The 15,614-nt window shown below is 32.0% G+C and overlaps 1 pseudogene; it reads right to left on the reverse strand.

Moving 5' to 3' along the window:
• Positions 1–13,286, reverse strand: part of LOC133699466 (uncharacterized) — a 38,812-nt pseudogene extending 25,526 nt beyond the window's left edge.
• Between the last annotated feature and the right edge of the window lie 2,328 nt (positions 13,287–15,614).

The raw sequence follows: 15,614 nt of genomic DNA on the forward strand, positions 1-15,614 counted from the left end.
ACCTTGTTTAATTGTTTCCTAATTAATTTCCAGTGTTTTTATGTACTATGTTATACCTGAATTGCCTATATTTTCAACCTAACTTTCAGAATAATGCTACCAATAATAATTATCTTCCCAATACCCATTAATATGTTATTTTATTTCTTAGTATTTAGTTCTTCTTGCTAAATTTTCTATCATATCTTCAAAATATTTTAGTGACATTTAAACCAAGGTTTCACATCCTCTCATCCTGAAAAAATTCCATCCTCGAAATTCAAAGTTTGTTACCTTAATTTGTGAATAGTGTTGGATTTTTCCTCTCCATTTTTTATTCTCATTCTCAAGTTCTTCAAACTGAGAATTTCCTCATAATATATTTACCAAAGTAACCTTTTTGTCCTTAATTCCATCACATGTAGATCTAGAATCCTTTTCGGTTCCATCTTTAAGGTTAAATCTTCGTGAATCTTTATTGGTACTTGGGGTAAAACCCGAGAACGATCCAATTCAATTTTTCGTAGCATGGATACATAAAACAAGTGATGGATTTTTGATAAATAGGCCGGTAACATTAATCTATACGCTACTGGTCCCATTTTTTCTTTAATCTTAGAAGGACCAATGTACCTTGGTGCTAACATGCTTTTTATTCCAAACTGAATACTACCTTTCCAAGGTGTGACCTTTAAAGATACTTGATCTCCCATTGTAAATTTCAATAGTCTTATCCAATTATCAGTATAATTTTTTTGTTTATCTTGAGCCCTTTTCATCTCTACTTGAATTATTTTTATCTTATCGGTAACTAGCTATACAATTTATGGCCACAACAATTTCCTCTCTCCGACCTCATCCTAACATACCAAAGTGTAACAATTACGACCATATAAGGATTCATAAGACACCATGCTAATCGTGGCTTGATAGCTGTTATTGTTGGTGAACTCTATTAAGGGTACACAGGCCCTCAATAAATCCTCTAATATCTATATTGTTCTTTTGAACTGACCATCATTTTGAGAATGAAACACTGTACTAAAGAGTAGATTTGTTCCCATCGCCTATTGTAACCTTGGCCACAATCTTGAAGTAAACTAGGGTCTTATATGAGATGATTGACACCTTAACTCCATGAAGTCTAACTACTTCGTCCACGTATAACTTGGTCAATTTATCTACTAAGTCTGTCATTTTTATGGGTAAGAATAAAGCAGATTTTATCAATCGATCCACAAATACCCAAACTACATCGTTGTCCTTTCTGCTTCTCGGAAGCCTTGATATAAAATCCATAATGATATCCTCCCATTTTCATTTAGGGATTGGAAGAGGTTGTAACTCTCTTGTAGGTTTTTGATGTTTTACTTTCACATGCTGACACCTTCCATATTTATCCATAAACTCTCCTATTTCTCTTTTCATTTTAGGTCACCATAATTCTTCTTTAAATCCTTATACATTTTGGTACTCTCTGATTGTACTTCCAGTCTAAACTCTTGATCCTCTCTTAGAAACCGTTTGTATCGTGTTCCCAAATAATTCAATTTTGTTTTGCTAAAATTTAATATGGTTTATATATTTTGGATCATTTTGATGTGCTTATGTCAAAAATGATTTTTAAAAAATGAAAAAACATCATTGGCATGCATTTCGGCACGAAAAGTTATTTGAAAAGAAACTGCAACCACACTGTCAAACACACTCTTAGTATTTCATCCTTTAACACCTTATATTTAGGTAAATAAACTCTCATTCCCAATGCTACAACTCCATTTTTTAATATTTGAAATTGCAAATTCTGGTCCAATTATATTCTCCTCATTATTCCACTCCAGCATCTTTTTTTTTGTGCTTCTCGAATCTTCTCCCAAATTACTAGTTGCATTACAAGATTAGCCAATAAGGACCCATCTACTCTTAGACAAAACTATGCTCTCATCTTATCTAATTTTGTTAGCCCTTCATGTTTTCCTCCTCATAAACCTCCAATACCCACCTTATTCTTTCTGTTTAAGGCATCTACTACCACATTCGCCTTTTTCAAGTGATAATCAATTATACAATTATAGTCTTTAATCAACTCCACTCATCTTCTCTATTGCATATTTAATTCTTTTTGAGACATCAAATATTTCAGACTTTTATGATTCGTAAAAAAATATACTTGAGTTCCATACAAATAATGCCTTTAAATCCTTAAAGAAAACACTACTATTGTTAGTTCTAAGTCATGTACTGAGTAATTTGCCTTATATGGCTTCAATTGCCTTGAGGCAAAGACAATGACTTTACATGTTGTATGAGTACACAACTAAAGCTCTTGCTAGAAACTATAAATTCCTTTTGTCTTTTCGGAAGTTCTAATACTGGGTTGGGGTTAACCTCTTTTTCAACTCTTGAAAACTTGCTTCACATTATTTTGACCATTCAAACTTGATTCCTTTCCTAGTAAATTGAGTTATTAGGGAGGCAATGGTAAAAAATCCTTCAATAAATCTTCGATGGTATCTTTCCAATCCTAAAAAACTTTGAATTTAAGTCATATTCACAAGTCTCTCCCATTTCAATACTGCTTCCACCTTCCTAGGATCCATATATATCCTTTGTTCTGATATTACATAACCTAGGAACATCACTTCCTTTAGCCAAAATTCACACTTATATAACATGGCATATAGCTTATTTTTTCGTAATACCCACAAAATAATCCTCAAGTGTTATTTATGTTCAATTGGAGATCAAGAATAAATTAAAATATCATCTATAAACACCACCACAAATCTATCCATACAAGGTCAAAACACTCGATTCATCAAGTTTATAAACATGGTTGGAGCATTTGTCAACCTAAATGGCGTCATATGAAATTCATAATGTTAATAATGGGTTTATAAAGCTGCATTTGGCACATCTTACTCCTTTATTCTCATCTAATGGTATCCTGATCTCAATCTATTTATGAGAACACTTGTGTTCCCTTTAACTGATAAAAATATTCTTCAATTCAGGGAAGTGGATACTTATTCTTTATGGTCACTATATTCAACTATTAATAATCTATACAAAGCGAAAGGGTACCATCCTTCTTCTTAACAAACAAAATAGAGGCTTTCCAAGATGAATTACTTAGACGTATGAATCCTTTCTCTAATAGTTCTTGTAGTTAAACCTTCAACTTTGTTAACTCAATAGGGGCCATTCTATAAGGGGCATAGGAAATTGGTGTCGTGCTTGATAATACTTCTATGGGAACTTCAATTTCTCTCATAAGAGGTAACCCTAGTATATCCTTTGGGAACACATCTAGAAATTCCCTCGCTACTATAATATCTATTATCTCCACATCTTTTTCTCTGTATCCACCACATAAGATAGGGATGCCTCACACCCTTTTTGTATTAATTTTCTAGTCGTAATCACCAAAACTAAACTATTAGGTATAATGATCCCTTCACCTTTAATTTTACCCTATCCCTATTTGTTACCTCAAAAGTGACAATATTTATATAACAATCCATTTTGGTATGACATACACTCAGCCAACTCATCCCTAGAATTATATCAAAATCATTCATATTTAAGGGCACTAAATCTAGCCTCAAATTCCACCCTCATATCTAAACATTGCATCCTTCATAAACCTTATCTACATTCGTTATTTCCCCTAAAAGAGTACCAATAACTAACCATCTATCAAGTTTACACATTCACATTCAATTTGTTAACAATTTATATGACATAAAATAATGTGTAGCCCTTGGATCCAACAAAACATGCCCTTGTTGTGTATTAACTAAAACCATACTTGCTATCATAATTGTAAAAGACATCAACTCCTTTTGTTTCCCTGATTCTGACCAACCTTGTCAGGACATATCTTATGGTCCTTCATTCCACACTACCTCCTAAGCCTGAACAACTTCAACCAATGCTCTAAAGGTATTATACTAACCAGTAACTATCCTGCTATTCAGATCCTATCAAAGTCCATCTCTGAATCTCTTAATCATATGTTGTTTAGTTAGATTCAAGTTAGTAGGAAAAGTGGAAAGGTTCTGAAATCTTCTGTCATATTCTACCACTATCATATTTCCCTATTGTAAACCTATAAATTCTTGTTCCTTACTCCTCTAGTGTTGTTGAGAGTAATATTTATCCTCAAATTCTTTTCTAAATTCTACCCAAGATAATTCTTCTCCAGTCTTCCTATCCCTTACTGTTTCCCACCAAGTATAGGCATTGTTAGAAAGTAACTGGGCCATACAGTCCACTTGCACATTTCCAAGAATAGGAATTCATATAAGTGATTGTTCCACCTTTCTTAACCACTCTCTTGATATCTCGAAATCATCCTTTCTAAAAAAAGGAACACATCTCATTTCTCTTATATACATAATATACCAGGGTTTGAGGGTTATCCTTACCCTTTCCCCCTCTTATCCTAGACATACCTATGATCATTGCTCTTATAATTTGTTTTAGGTAAGCAGGATTTGGATGTGATATGAGTGCCCTAGGTGGTACCACAAGTGGGGGTCCACTAGATTGTCCTTCCCCTCAGATGTTCCACATTGCAGTATCCCGTAAGATACGGTTGGGGAAACATCCCTTTATATTGTTTGTGACTGTCTCCTGGGAATATAAAAAGTGGTATCCCAAAAAACATCTCCTAGTTATTCATGCCCACCATTAATGGAGTGCCCATGTCTCTTGATAGGTGATCGTTCAGTCATGGTTCCTTTTCTAGATCATACCATTCTGAAACAAACATTGAACTTTTTATTAACAATTCCTTAACTAAAATTATCCAAAAGTTTATTGAATTCTATTCAGTTTCTCTAATGCCAATTGTAACAACCCCTAATTTTTCACATTCATTCATGTAATATAATGTAAATTCTTGGTGATTAATCTAGGAACCCTATAAAAACTTGGTTAAAAATCTTTCTCGAGTGAAAATAATAAAAAAATCTTATTTAATCTAGAAATAATATATAAGCTAAATTGAATAAAAGAACTTTAGATAACAAAAAGAGGGATGAAATTAAATAAAGGAAAGAGTTTCATGGTATAATTAATGTAAGAAGGAAAAGTAGTTGGGCAAAAAGGAAAAAATGAGAAAGAAAAGAGGTTAACATGTAATTAATAAAAAAAATTGACTATAAATGCCCATTTTTCTTCTCCTTGGCTGCCAATTTTCTAGATAAAGAGAGGGTGAGGATTGCTTGATTTTTTTCTACTTATATTCTTGTTAAATTCACCAAAAAGAGATGTAATTAGAGTAATTAAATCATATTTAGGCAAAAAGTAAAGGTGATTAAGTGTTGGAGGGTTGTTTTGAAGAGAAAAATCCTAAAGCTAGGGTTTGAAAAGGGAAGAGAAGGGAACTTTAAATTTTCCTAGAATCCATTCCTTGAAACATAACCAATTAAGGTAAAAGAGCATATCCAAGTAGTTAACTTGGAGATTTATGGTATTGATTATAGAATTGTTGCAAAGTTTTATTAAATAGTGTTCGTATGCATGTAATATAAATGGGCAATTGATAAATTATTTAAAATGGAAGAAACAAACCCTTCACTCCCTTAATCAATTAATGGTTTCGACCATAGAGAAATAAAAAATAAAGAATTGGAGAATTTGATGCATTGTTTAGAATTATGTGAAAGTGTGTTTAGAATTTGATGCATTGTTTAGAATTATGTGAAATGGTGTGTTTAGGATTGCTAATACATGTAAAGGAAGGAAAAATTACAAAAAAAAAGAAGAGAGAAAGAATTCTTTCACCTATAGTTTTGGTTATAACCACCTTAAAAAGGGAGGGTTTAAGTTTGATCTTATCAATGTAGGAGGTCATGTTTACTAAAATTGGTTAAATTGTTTTAAGGTTTAAAGATAGAAAAAAAATCAAAAATAAAAAATGGGATTATATTCCCTTTTTGGTATGGAAGATGAGATTGACCCTTATGGTAAATAATTGATTAGTGATTATTAATTTTGTGGTATAAAAGAGGTTACAGGGTCCAATCAACAACAGAGGATCACATCATGTGCATAAAAATCAGGTAAGTATCTAACACCTTTATGAAAGCTATTTAATTGTATAATTGTTAGTTAAAATTTTCTTTAATTATATTTTAGTTTAAATTGAAAAGCATAAAAGCTAAAATTGAGAAACTAACCCATGGTTAATAGGATTAGTGCCTTCTATACTAGGTGAATTGTAGAAACTAATCTCTGGTTAATAGAACTAGTGTCATGTTGAATGGACAGATATTGAAACTAGTTCCTAGTTAATGGAACTAGTGTCCTGCTGAATGAACAAATATTGAAACTAGTTCTTGATTAATGAGATTAGTGCCTTGTTGAATAGGCGAGTTGTGAAATCATTCCCTAGGTGATGCGAACCTTTTGATCACGTTGTCAAGCAACCCCCAACGAAGTAGATAACAACCCAGAAAGCTGAAAATCAAGTTTCATAAGACCTGACCTAGAGGTAACCTTATACTTAAGAACCAAAGGTATTGGAAAAAAAAATTAGACCCATAGATGACCTTGTATCTAAGAACCCTAAGAATGTGAATGATGCCATGAAGCCAGTTAATCTTCGATAAGTCAGTGTTCGATCTTTGTCACTGTAAAGAAAGATTGATTATGGTAAGGATACTTTGTCTATGGAGGTAAGTGACACAATCGGATTATAAATTATTAACATGATTATATTAACTATCTTATTTGAGTAATGCTAATACTTGTAAATATGGTCAGGTATTGATGGTGATAACTTATGTTAACAACAAATCAAGTTCCTTTCATAGCACAAGTGTCAGTTATACCATATAGTAGGCTATGAAAGTGCCAAGTATTTGTTGTACCAAGGGTTATACAACACAAATCTAGATTAACATTTAACAAGTAAGGTATTAAGAGTGAGTAAGATAACAAATACAAAACATGTTAGTATCAAACATTAAAGTCCATGTTGAATTTATATTATACTTATTCTTACACCATTAGTGTACCCTTTTCACCTTGATAAAATTAACTTAGCTAAACATCATGAAGAAGAAAAACATAAATAAACAATATAAGAACGTAAATATGATATAAGTTAACTAAGTATAGTAAAGGAAATGAAAAGTATAAACAAGAGATCAATATGACATCAAATAAAACTTGAATATTACAAAATACAAAGAAAGAGAGTGATCTTGATCTGAACACCAAGATGTCTAAATGGATGTCAAATGCCTCCTTTTCTAGGCTAAAATTCAGAACTATTGATTTGATGACTAATTATTGAGTGAGTGGCCACCTCTTGACTTGGTGACAACCATTATCTTCTTGTCTAAATAGAACATCATTGCTAACATCATAATTTGAATAGATAGTCCTCATGAAAGTTCTGGGCATTTGTCTCAGCTTTCCAACAAGACAAGAATGAGCTTATTTGGACTTTTAGAACTCAAGATATGGGCTAAACACTAAATAGTGTCTGGGCTGCAGGACAAATTCCAACTTCTCTTTTGTTGCTATAATTTGAACTTGAAAACATCCATTTTGAATCTTAGACTCTTCATAAACATTTTAGGCCTATGTCTTAGCTTTCTATCAATATAAACCAGATCTAAATCCAAGTTCTACAGCTCCAGTTATGATCCAATAATCGAATGGTATTCTAGTTTGAATTGAACCAACATCTCTTCTTTAAGCTTAGCCCTCTCCTTGTCTTTTCACTTACAATAGTTAAACACATTAATCAATCCTTTAAATTGTGAGATATGCCATCATTCAAAATGAGCATTTACCATAAATTAAAGATATCTTATATTATCAGACTTGTTATTATAAAACATGCTTAAGTTAGGGAATTTAATGATACTTTAAGTGCAATATAATGATATAAAACCTTGATAAAAATGCACTTTTAAGTACTAATCAGTAGGAGATGAAAAAATTGAATTTAATTTTCATGATGTAATAAAATATCTTTATAGCAACATTTATTCTACCACATGTTATGACCAAGTTGATAAGTGTGTGCAACAAGTTTTTTATTATGACTATGAGAAAGGATTAAGCATAGCTTTGAGTTATGGCTATGATTTTACCGAGATAAAAGAGATGGAGAGGGATATATGTGTTCCCCAAAACGTGCATGAATCAACATTGGCTTTACAAGCTTTGCAAACTGTCCCCCATGATACAAGAGTCATTTACCCCATCACGGACAGTAAATGGGTGGCGCCTATTCTTTTGGTACCTAAAAAGACAGGAACCACATTAGAAGAGATACAAAATGATGTTTATGAGAATGCAAGGATTTACAAAGAAAAGACCAAGAATATTCATGACCCAATGATTACAAGAGAAGAGTTTAATGTTAGAGACAAAGTCCTTTTTTATCATTCGTGTTTGAAAATATTTCCTGGAAAGTTGCTCTCTCATTGGATTGGACCCTTTATTGTTTCTAATGTTTTTTTCTTATGATGCAGTTGAAATTACAAGTTTAGAAACAAACAAAAGTGCTCAAAGTCAATGGGCATCACTTGAAACCTTTATATGAAGGTTGGACAGTAGAACTCACCGTTTCTGTGAAGTTAGCTGAACCAATCCATGAAGAATGAGCATGCCACATGTCGATACAATGACATAAAACAAAAGTGCTCAAAGTCAATGGGCATCGCTTAAAACCTTTATATGAAGATTGGACAGTAGAACTTACCGTTTATGTGGAGTTAGCTGAATCAATCTATGAAGAATGAGCATGCCACATGTCGAGCCAATGACATAAAACAAAAGCGCTTACTAAGAGGCAACCCAGCACAAAAAGAAAAAAAAAATCAGATTTGCTTTCTTTTTCCCTGATCTTTGATTTTTCGCATTTTACTTTATTTTTTTCATTCTCTTATATTCCTTTTCTTTTATTTCAATATTGAGGACAATGTTGTGTTTCAAGTGTGAGGGTATTAAGAGAATTTTGGTTTTCTTTGTTATTTTTCAAAAAATAATAATCTACTTTTGATCTTTTTGAACTCCTATTGGTTTATGAGAATATGAGTATTATGTATGAGAATTAATTGAGATAGATGAAGATATAAATCGAATAAATGAGTGTGCATGTTGGTTTTAACGTTTAATTAGTTTAGGGATTGACTTTGAAAATATGTCATCTTGACTTTATAGTGTTATACCAATGCAAGCTTTTGAGCCTTCAACATTATATTCTTTGATTGTGCATTCTTTCAATGATATGTATCTCTAGAACTTGCTTCATATCTTATTGAGATTACATTTGCATTACATATATACATGAAGATGATAAAGACATTAGGAATTTTAACCACTTGAGCTAAAAAGCTAACCTAAAGCATATTATCCTTAGTAAGCCCCTTTTGAGCTTGTTTACCTTTTCTTTGCTTTATCCATGTATAAGCCTTAACTTTTTATATGTTTTCCTCCTTTCCCTTAGCCAAGGATTAGTAGAGCATATACTTGTGAGATCTCATGGAATTATGGTTGGAAATTATGTGAAAAGAAAGAAGAAGTGATGCTTGATGAAAAGATTGGCAAAGTTGCCAAAGGTGAAAATAAGAAAAAAAAACAAAAAAAGTGTTCATTTATGTTCTTAATATTTTATGTTGAAAGAGTTAGAAATAAAAAGAAGTTAAGTATTGATGATTAAAGGTGGAAACTTTATGTGCTTTGATAGAATATCTTGTTTGAAATATCATTTTTCAAAATGCTCTATTTTTTTTTGTTTGAACATTTTCTTTTACTCTCTTTTACCTCACCTTAACCTTAGCCCATTTACAACCAGAAAACAAAACCTTTTGATTCATGTATTGCTTGTAATATGTTAATAATGGAAATGAGATTAAAGAGCAAGTTTATGGTAGAACATATTCGTTGATTGAATTTGAGAGATTTAAACACATAGACCCTAAACATGTGAGTGTTGGAGTGTATATTAATGAGAGGATGTATCACTTTGGCATGACATAGATTTCATTTAAATCTTGACGATTAATTGAGTTTTGAAGTTTGCATATAAATAAATTCATGAAAATTTATACTCTTTATCCTTCTTGATTGTATTCTTGTTTATAATGCATATATTCTTGGATATTGATGAGAGATTAAGAGATTTGTCATATTTATTTTCAATTTTGATTTTATTTATCCTTTCTCGAGGACGGGGAAGAGCTAAGTGTGGAGGTATTTGATGCAACCAAATTACTCGATAGTTTCACCCATATTTAACTAGTGTTTTGCCTATGCTTTATTTATAAAATGTCTTAATATTTTTTGTTTTATGTTTGGAAGGCATTTTTGGATGAAAAATGCAAAAAGAAAATTGAAGGCAATTGACAGATTTGACCTTCAGTTAATGTTTTGTGCAGAGCGTGAGCTCTAGAAGTCGAAATGAAGTTATTCTAGTGGTATTAAAAAGATAACATTCATACCTTTCTAGATATCCAAGGAAAGAAAATAAAATAAGGAAGAGCATGGACATAGCAACCTTCAAAGTCAAATCTCGCAATCTGCCAGTGTTGACCTTCGACCATTTCGACTTGAATATTTGGAGCTACATAAGTCCAATTGATGTAAACTTAAATGTTTTGGATTCCTGGCTCAAATACCTATCAATGCGTGAAATTTCAGTCACCAATGATGCCATATGAGGGAGATATGATTTTTGAAAGATGAAAACTGAATTCTGCCAGCAAATAGGTTTCGTGAAGAAACGAGTCCAAATTACATTCTGAAGCATCTAAATCGACATCCAAGTTTTTATTTCAGCAATTTAGCTCCTCTAAATCAAAGCTTGAAGATTTCATGCAAGGCTATCTCTTCGTTTTGAAAATAGTTATTAAAGTACTTAAATATAAACTATCTACTCAAGGGAGGACTATTTTGTAAAATAGAGACTAGGGTTTCCTAGGATATAAACGCCCCCTTCCTCTAAGAAACCCGAAATCATGCATTCCTCCTTCTTTTTTATTAGTTGTTTAACAAACATGCAAGGCTAAACTCTTTTTATTGGTTGCAAGGACATGGAAATCTTTAGATTTCAAGAACTATGAGATTTATTTTACCTTTTCTTTTCAGTTTATATGATGAATATGTTTGTTCTCCTATGCATATTTTTCCTATGATTGTTTATTTTAATTACTAGAGCAGACTTTAAGTTATTATTGTAAACAATCTATTGCTAAGTTTGATATCAAAACCGGAGTTGTGGTTTATGAACTTGTGAAGCAATTTAGTTTAATAATTGTGGCGGATCTACATTATTAATCTTAGGGAGAAATTCAATCAAATCAAACATAAACTACGGACAATTATGTTTTCTTGATTAATCAACTTATCTAGTTTTTAAGGTTGTCATTGAATTAAATTAATAGTGCGGACACTGTGGTTGTTTGATGGTTAGGGTTAGTTATACGGCGAATCTGTTAACTAACCAATGTTAACAAGAGATAAATATTCAGAATATAAATTGATGTTTCGTTCCCTTGATCAGTTCTGATTTATGTAGGTGAATGTGTGCTTGCGACCAAGGTTTGTTCCCTTAATAATTTTCTGATTTTATTTAATTCCGCTTGATAGTTTTCTGTTTTCTTTTGCTTTAGCCTAGATAACGTCCAAACCCCCCCCAAATTGCATATCATCGAGCATAAAAATCTAACTTGAACCTTCCTCGTGGGATTGACCCCTTTCTTGCTCTATACTATCTTATGTATTGTGTTTTAAGCTAGGGTAATTAATTTGTGCAGTTGCGACATCGTAACAACTAATAATCAACTAACATAAGTCCACTAATGAAATAAACCCCTAAACAATGTCTAATGGGCCAGAAAAAAACCACATTAAAAATAATTATTCAAAAATAAATAAACAAATAAAATAGGATAATAAAAACAAAGTCTTCATATTAAAATTCCTTCATGTATCCCGAATCTTCAATTTTCACACATTCTTGGTAGATTTTCAGTCATGACTTCAAACATGTCATTCTCTCTCGTATAGATGAATTATTAGACCTGCCATATATTGTTGGAAAGCTTAAGATGTTTGGTTTCTAGATCAACTTGAATCGTAGAACATTTCCACCTATAGATCTAGATATGTTTTAAACAGTCTATACAGGTTTAGTTTGGCAGATTTGACAAGATTTGTCTAGTAACTTTAACCTTTTGAATTAATATGTTTCTGAATTGTATTTGACTTGAAAATTTACTAAGATATAGTTCCATGTTTTCAGTATATCCATGTAAACTGCCAGCTCGTTCCAATAAATGGTTTGATAGATATTATTGATCTCGCAAAACTAGTTAGCAAATATTTTAAGGTCCGACTTGGACCTAACTTGGTTCGTATCATCCTCATCTTCTTTTAAAAGATTCAACCTCGAATCTATATGATGAAAAACATCTTCTAAGGTCAACAAATCAGTACCAAGCTAAAGAATAATATCATCATCAAAACCAAGATGAACCTTAGTAGCAAAATAGATCCCTCTGATATGTAAGCTCTCCTTTTTAACCATATTCTCCTTCTTTAATCTTAGTTACTCCTCATATATTTGCTTAGGTGTCAAAGATACAAAAGTTAAAGCCATTCATCTCAAAGTAATACATATTTTTCACTCCATCATTCATAACTCTCATATGATACTGCCATGGTCTACCAAGTAACAAATAACAAGCTTGCATTGGCACAACATCACATAACACATCATCATAATATTTACCAATAGAAAAAGCAACCAAAACCTACTTATTCACTTTCATTTCACCACCATTATTCAACCACTGTAATTTATAAGGTATGAGATGTTTGGTAGTGTGTAAGTTCAACTTTCTCACCAATTTAATACTAGTTGCATTAGAGCAACTACCCCCATCTATAATTAAGCTACATACCTTATTATGAATATGACATCTTGTGTGGAATATGTTCTCCATTTGGCCTTCTGAATCATTCACCTTGACATACATTCAATGCTTTCTTTACCATAAGTGCCTCTCCTTTAACCGGACACTCAATATAAACATCATCAGCATCCTTCAATGGTAGCATCTTTTCCAATTCACCCTCCCTATCAATCTTAACCTTATTATTAACTTTCATAACCATAACTCTTTTGTTTGGACACTGTGAAACAACATGACTAAAACATAGATAATGAAAGCATTTAATGTCACGATTATGAGAAATAGAAGTAATATTATTACCTTTAACAATGACTGAGGTGTCTTTATTCTCTTTAGGGTATTCAGCCTTGCCCTCCTCATTCTACTATGATGGACCACCCCCGGTATTAGCCTTCCAATCGGGTTTTCAAGGTTTCAAAAAGCCTAATGGTTGGCTTTGTTGAATGGTACCTTTTTGTTTAAGCTGTTTTTCCACCTTCACGACCATATGCATCATCTCCTCCAACTACACATAATGATGCAATCCCATAATATAAGCTATATCATGATTAAAACCATTCATGAATCTAGCATAACAACCTTTTTATCCTTCTCCTTAACATTAGCTCGAATCATAGAAAGTTCCATCTCCTTGAAGTACTCATCAACACTCTTTGTACCTTGACTCAAACTTTATAACCTTTGATACAATTCTCTATAATAGTGGCTAGACACAAATCTCCTCCTCTTAAAGGATTTCATCTCATCCCAAGTATCAACTTGCCTTTCATAATTCCTCATACGGGTTGTCACTAATTGATCCCACCATATAATGACATAGTCAGTAAAAGGAATCACAACAAGCTTGACTTTCTTGTGCTCTAAATAGTTGTGACACTAAAAAATCCACTCCACCTTCTTCTCCCATTCTAAATAAAATTCAGGATCATTCTTCATTTGAAAAGCTAATATTTTCAGCTTAATTGTACCCAAATCTTCACCTAACTCAGCATTATGGTCCTGGTACCTATAATTACCCCTCTAGTGAAAATTATCACCATATTTCCCTCTATAAAATGAAAATTCTGTTGTTGTCCAAAACATCCCCTATGTCCCACAGACACATCTTCAAAATCAACATCATTAATTTCTGCATTATCATCTTCATTAGTGTTCACTCGCCCAACAACTCTTCTAACATTAAATTCTCTTTACTCAAGCCTAATTTGAACCCTACCATGATCATTAACACGTTGCTTCTCTAACCTATCCAATCTATCTCCAAATTTATTGACCATTTGATCCATCCGCTGATTCATAATGTGCAACTAAGTTACAATTTCATTGTCTCCTTTTCATGGTGCTATGTTGTTGCTTCACTTTGACATATTTGAATATGAAAAATTGGTTAGTTAACAAGCAATATATAATCTTTACCCACTCCCTCATGTGTTTACACTTCTATCATATTTCACTCAAATATAGGCTTTTCACTCAAATATGTTTGTCACACCTTTTTCCTCTCATCTCACCTTTCTTTGACTCTTGCAGAATTGAAATCAACACCAAATATAACATTTAGAGTAGTGTATCCAAATATGTGTAAATGTCTCAAGAATCAAGAAAAATACAAAACTAGTAAAGACAAAACTACAAATACAATTTCACGAGTAACTAGCGTGTTTGTACGAAAAAATAGATGTTTTTTAAGACATTAAAGAAAAATGATACAAAGGTTATATAAAAGAAATTTAAATGAAACCTAAATATATCAATTACGATGTTATTATATTGCCATAATTGAAAAATAACAGCAATAAAACAAGTTTGAATTACTAACGCGAATTAAAACCATTATGACAAGTTCCAATCCTGAAATTAGTTTCTACAGCAAAAGAACTCCAAATGAACTTAAATTTTATATGGAGTGTGACGAGAACCTTAAAGCCTAGTATATAAAATTTGAGAATCTTATGAATTTATTTGTCCTAAGATTTCCTTCTAATATCTTATGTTGATAAGTGATTTATCAAAACCATGAGCAAGGTTGTTTCTAGTCAGATATTGTGTTTAAACAAACCATGTTCATGATGATACTGGTTGAAACAAGTGTTAGAATTAATGTAACGGTGTTTAGAGTTATAGAAATGCATTTTAAAAGTTTTATGGTTTGTTAGGTTTTACTATTGCATTAGTTCTTTGGTTTGTTTTCTTGAGTTTTTGATGGTTCAAGCAGGTCATTATAAGTATGTTTGAGTTAAAGTTGTTAAGTTTAGGCTATTATTCTAGGATTTTGGTCATTTTCTATGTTTAAAGCCTTTTTGGGTTTTCTAGGTTTTTGGGTTTCTAGGTTAGTGTTCAAGGTTGTCACTTTTTTTTTCTTTGCAAACCAAAGTTTTTGGCATGTCTTTATGGGTTTCGATTGAAGCCTAGACCTACACACAAGAGTTCTCTCCTCTGAATTACTCCTTTTAAGGCTTGGTTTTGATAAATTAATCCTTTAACCCTTATAAAGACATGGGTTTAGGTTTAGACTTTTGGTTTGATTTGTGTAATATCTGACATATTTGTTACCATTTGAAGCGATTTCTTTTATAATCTTACATATTCTCTCTTTATGTGCCTTCAGTTTGATGCAATTTGGTCTTTATCTTCGATTTTGTTTCTATATTTTTAGTAATTTTCTTCGTGTTCTTGAGGATTTTCAAA

The sequence above is a fragment of the Populus nigra genome, chromosome 7 (assembly GCF_951802175.1).
Source record: "Populus nigra chromosome 7, ddPopNigr1.1, whole genome shotgun sequence".
NCBI classification, from domain to species: domain Eukaryota; kingdom Viridiplantae; phylum Streptophyta; class Magnoliopsida; order Malpighiales; family Salicaceae; genus Populus; species Populus nigra.